Source organism: Helianthus annuus, chromosome 16, assembly GCF_002127325.2.
Source record: "Helianthus annuus cultivar XRQ/B chromosome 16, HanXRQr2.0-SUNRISE, whole genome shotgun sequence".
In the NCBI taxonomy this organism is placed as follows: Eukaryota; Viridiplantae; Streptophyta; class Magnoliopsida; order Asterales; family Asteraceae; genus Helianthus; species Helianthus annuus.
The window spans coordinates 36,168,501-36,174,396 of record NC_035448.2 but is presented as its reverse complement, the minus strand read 5'-3'; the positions used below and the strand labels follow the sequence as shown (position 1 = coordinate 36,174,396).

At 34.6% G+C, this 5,896-nt stretch overlaps 1 long non-coding RNA gene across 1 annotated transcript; it reads left to right on the top strand.

Annotated features, from left to right (window-relative positions):
* The first annotated feature begins 209 nt into the window (after positions 1-209).
* Positions 210-2,780, top strand: LOC110918302. Its single transcript, XR_002581218.1, has 3 exons — positions 210-334; positions 1,111-1,195; positions 2,722-2,780. It is a non-coding gene; the product is annotated as an uncharacterized LOC110918302 (long non-coding RNA).
* Positions 2,781-5,896: the final 3,116 nt, after the last annotated feature.

The following is a 5,896-nucleotide window of genomic DNA, read 5'->3' as shown; positions in this document are numbered from 1 at the left end:
CACCCCAAAATTATTAATAAATTATTTTGGTGTTAAATGTTTTAGATAATTAGCTAAGTTCTAAATAAATATGAAGGAAGTTATAAACATAGAAGGATTATACAAGAATGACAATGAAAGCTTGTTCTGGGACTGAATGTGTAAATTTTATAATTAAAAGGAATTAAAACACAGTGATTGTCTGTGAGGTGTGTGGGTCACGAGAAAGGGTCAGGAGCAAGGGAAACCCTTCTCCTTTAATTCCATACAAGAACTCAAGAATTGAAGCTGAATTAGAGAAGAGATCGAATGCATGAGGCTAGATATAGTTTAATCTAAGTGTATTGATCAAAAGGTGAGTTCAATTTTATGTTTTGATGCTTTTTGTTAAGTGGGTTTTGATTAATCCGTGAAAATTGTATGAATTTGAGTTTGTATGTGGGTTAATATCATTATGTAGAATGCGAATTATCTTTGAATTTGATTATATCAAAAGATTGAAGTAAAACCCACTTGTGCTAGTTACATGATAAGATTTTAGCAATTCTTAGATGATGAAACTTATGAGAAATTGAAAGATGAATGTATAAGTAGTAGAGTTTTGGTAGATGTTCTTGATGTAGGCTAAGAAGCTAATTGAAATTGGTTGAATTGATCAAGTGTGGTGTGAATGAGTAGGTTATGCATAAAGCACATGTACATAGTGCTTAAAATATTGTATGCACACCAAGTGTTCGATTAAATGCTTGAATGGTGAATTTTGTAAATTTTGAATGAATTAGGAAGTCTTGCATTGTATATGGAAAATGTAAAGTTAATAATTTGTGAAATGTGTTATGGAAAGCGAATGATGCGTGAATGTAATTGTTATGTAAATTAATGGTGTAATCTAAAAGGAGAATGGATTACGTATAGGATTGTAGTTAGAAGGTAAAAATTCGTATGCAAGAACTTATTCGTTATGAACTAACTAATTTATGTGCTGTGTATGGTAGTAATGAAACATGATGATACATATCCCATATATGTGCTAATAAACTAACGAAAGTCAAATATTGCATGATTTGAAAGCCGAACGAATGAATGTATGTAAGCTAACCGTGTTATGAATGTGACGACATGTACGGATAGGAGTCATTTCAACATGAGCACAAATATGGAAGCGACACGGGTCGAAGGTAAACACGGAAGCTTTGTGTAAATTCGGACGCACGAGGTAAGTAATTTCCCGGACTCCCTCTTTATTAGTAAAGTGATTAATTGCAAGAAAATTGTTAGTAGATATGTCGAAACATTGTTTTGATGATAATATCAAGAAAGAGTATTAAGTGAGTGATTTTACGGAATCACTTCTTAGTGTATTAAAGTATGGATGGGTGTTAGTTTAATTAAGAATGAAATTGGAATCTAGAAAGGTTTGGGTATATAGAAGTGGAGGTTTCCGCTAAGTGGACCAAACGGGTCAAAATGAGGGTTATTAAATTACGGTATGATTTGCATAAGTTATGATGACGGTATTGTAACCGGATAATGGGTAGAATTCCTTTTAAGTGCACGAACCGGGAAGCGGGGAAACGGGTTAATGGGCAAAAAGACTTGGTTTGAGTTATGACTAAAGGGAACAATTTCCTGTAAGGAAATTGTGCTAATATAGTTCAATTACGTAAAATTGATTGAAACAAATAAGTTTAACGTATAACGGGAATCGGGTTCATAAACCCCATGTACGACACTCCGAATAATGTAAAAGTTTTATAGTTATAACGTTCATGTGAGTTTTGGGCATAAAGATAGGAGTTGTTTATTAAAAACATGAACGGGTCGAATAATTCGTAATTGAATATTTAGCCGAAAGCTTATAGGTTAAGAAATTTCCTTAATCCGGATGTTAGATTTTGAGTCCTTATGATAGAGGACCAATTTACGGTCATGTGGGAAGAAACGGGAGGTTAAACGGACAAGAAATGAGAAAGTTATGACCAAAATTGTAAAATTTCGTTAAGCTGAAAGTTGCAGGTCTGAACCAGGCGCAAGGTTGCGCCCCCCTGGCACAAGGTTGCGCCCCTGACTGATGTCTTCTGTATTACGCTAGAACTGGCATAAGGTTGCGCCAGATGGGTTTCTTCTTGCGCCAATGGCTGGTTCTTTCATATTTTTCGCATTCTTCAACTCCAAACTTGTGTGAAGGCTATCTAACTATGTTATATGCATTGTATAACTATATGTAAGTATGAAAGCATGTACGTATATACGTGTTTATGTTTGCATGTATGTTTTCGGGTGTATGTAAATAAATGTATGAGTATAAATATATGAAAGTATGTACGTATGTATTAAATGGGATTGAATGTACACAAAGGAATAAAGTATGTATGTATGTATGTATGTTTGTATGTATGCATGTATGTATGTAGGTATGAAATGTGGATTAACATACATGTGTAGGTACTTATCCATGAAGTAGGATTTGTTGTGCATGAAAGAAAAGATCTTGTATATATGCTTATATATGGCTCTAACATGTTTGAATAGTCACGTTACTAATGGTGTGCCTTGAGAATGGAACAGGAATGCAGATACATAAGTATTTGGCTTACAAAGATTGGATGCTTAGTGTAACGAATGAATTCAAAAGAATATTATATCGGAGTTGTATAAAATGATAGATTGCTATGTATATTTTTATGTCTTTATACTAATGAATATGATGTCACCAATTATTAACGTGTCGGGTGACCGCAGGTTAGTCGGATATTCACGACGGACTAGTGATCGAGGGACGAGTTAAGATCAAGGATTGTACGGGGATGTGATCACATGTTGGAAACCATTTGTAATGTAATTTTCTTGATTAGGTATGAATAATGTAAAAGATTTAAATCAAGTCGATTCGAATGGTTTATTAATAAGTTGTGTGATTGTCAAGAAAAGAAATTTTATGACTCATATTTCCGTTGCGACGATTTTGGTTAAAACGTATTGAGGGCGTTACAAGTTGGTATCAGAGCCCTGGTTTGAGGGAAATCAAGTATGAGGAGGTAAATACTTGAACTCAAACCTGTGTGCTCTTGTGACAAAGATCCCGTACAATCCAAGACTCGATCAAGATCTAAAGGTGGAAGTGAATGTAAGTATGCATATGAAGAAAACTAACAGTATGTTATGTGTAAGGTAAGCATAGTTGTTTGGAGAGGATGATCCACGAGTTTGGTCTAGGACTGACACCAAGGCACGTAATAAGATAATATGGTCCCAGGTACGTAGATTCAATATGTAAGTACATGTAATGGTAAAACCTATCAAGGGAAGGAAAATTTGAAATGAAAGATAACAATGGTATGGTAAAGGAGTTTTGAAATGTTACACGTGCCGAAACCTACTTTTTCGGACGTAAGGTGATGGTTACTAGAAGACACGAAACTAGTATGTGGATTGCGTACCTGGCCAGTACGCAAGAAACATATGCCGTTCGTGAGACCGTGGTAATTGTTGCAGGTATGTCCGGAAGATTGGGTACTAGGTGGACGTGTAGGTGAAAAGAGTAATAGGACTCTCAAGAAATTGAGAGTACTAAATACGGAAGAACGTATAAACGATATGTTAGAATCCGTGAGACGGGTTCGAAACATAGAATGAATGAAGGATATGAATGATATGTTGGAATCCGCGAGACGGATTCGAAACATAGAAGGAATGAAGGATATGAATGATATGTTAGAATCCGTGAGACGGATTCGAAACATAAAAGGAATGAAGGATATGAATGATACGTTGGAATCCGCGAGACGGATTCAAAACGTAGAAGGAATGAAGGATACGAATGATATGATAGAATCCGCGAGACGGATTCAAAACATAAAAAGGAATGAAAAGTAGAATGAAAAGTTTGAATCCGTAAGAAATTACAGATCAAACAAGTAAGGATGAATGATAAGAATGAAAAGTCTGAATTCGTAAGTAAGTATGAACTAGACAAGTAAATTTTCTTTAAAGAGAATATTATCCAAGTTACGTTTTAAACTTCTATATATGTGTGTGTGTATATATATATATATATGTGTGTGTGTGTTTGTGTGTGTGTGTGTGCAAATACGTGTATGCGAGAAGTGGTTGAGAGGAAAATGAGTCATACGGGTCAAATGGTGATTTCCATTTGAACCCGGTATTTGATGTTTTGATTTGTCAAGTTTTATACTTATAGATGAGCATAAAGTATGGGTATGAAATGTCACAAGTTGGAAAGAAATAACCATCGCAAAGTATGGATAACGAGTCAATGGATTTGACTTGCGACATGTATGTGTAAACGACTATACTCTTAACAGGAGCTTATGGCTTGACTTGAGAGGGATGTGTCAGAAAAGAATAACTGATACATATACGTGAGGATGTATTTACAAATTAGATTTCTGAAAGGTCAAACTGCAAAAGTTGACAAAATAACTAATAGAATGAAAAGGCTATATGTAAGAAATGGAATGTGTGACATGTTTTAACTAAGCACGTAAGAAATTTGCGAGAGAATCATAGGTGAACAAGCACCATGTAGGATGCAATTACGAAAAGTTATGTGCCAACTGTTAATTTTACAGATAAAAATGAGGAAATTCTAAGTAAGATGATAGTAATAAAGCTGGAGGAAGGATACTCACGAGTGGGAGCATCTTACAGGAATGAATGAGACCAATTTTGGTGCGGAAGGTACCTATAACGATGTGGATGAATCCGGCTTATGAATCCCTGACCTATTTAATGAAAACGAGGTTAGTAAAATGTCTAGTTCTTGATTAATAAGTAAGAATCTGTAGATTTATTCGTACGTTTGAACGAATTGTAAAGTAGGATAATTATGGTATGGTGTGAAATGATCGACTTGTAACGATTAGCGTAAGAAAGTATTTATGTCAGTAAGAGGAGGGTCTAAAGGCCTTGAAAGAAAATCTGTATGATGCTCTTGCACGACATACCCGGTTAGTATAGCAAGTAGTATATGCACAAAGCTAATAATAAAGTGTTGCGAATGATTAAATTTGAGGCTAGACTTAAAATTGTAAAGTAGTTCAAGAGACGGTACCAACCGTAGGTTGACGCTTTATCCTTGTATCAAGTACGAAAAAAGTAATTATGAGGAGGATAGCTTTGTTTTTTTAGTACTACTAGGTCATCTAATGTTTTAAAGTATGCATGTGATGATACAATGACCCCTTATATGAGTAGAAGAATGATTAGGAGGCATATTAGAAATGGAAAGTTGGGATTTGTTTATGATGATCAAAGGAAACACCATAGATGATATATGAATAGAATGAAATGAATTGAAATATTTCGAATAAGTAGAAACATAAGTGTATTATGTTTATTTAGAAGCTAAGAAACAAGTCATAAAACTTAGGCTGTGTAACTGATAGAATGGTGAATGAACCGTTAGTAATGAAATGTGCTAAGAACTAGCACTATAAAGTGTAATGACACTAACAAAGACCCGGGATAAGTTCCGATCAATTATGTGTATGTGAAAGTAAATTACTTAATTCAAGAAGGAAGGAATAATGCGTACGATCATGTTGTTCGTGAACGAAATCTTTAGCCAAGATCCCTAGTGTATCTAGCACGTAAGAAGCACTTTAAATAAGTGTAATGAAGAGACAACATCAGGTATGAGATAGGTTTCGGGGATGAAACCTCCTTTAAGGGGGGTAGATTTGTAACACCCCAAAATTATTAATAAATTATTTTGGTGTTAAATGTTTTAGATAATTAGCTAAGTTCTAAATAAATATGAAGGAAGTTATAAACATAGAAGGATTATACAAGAATGACAATGAAAGCTTGTTCTGGGACTAAATGTGTAAATTTTATAATTAAAAGGAATTAAAACACAGTGATTGTGTGTGAGGTGTGTGGGTCACGAGAAAGG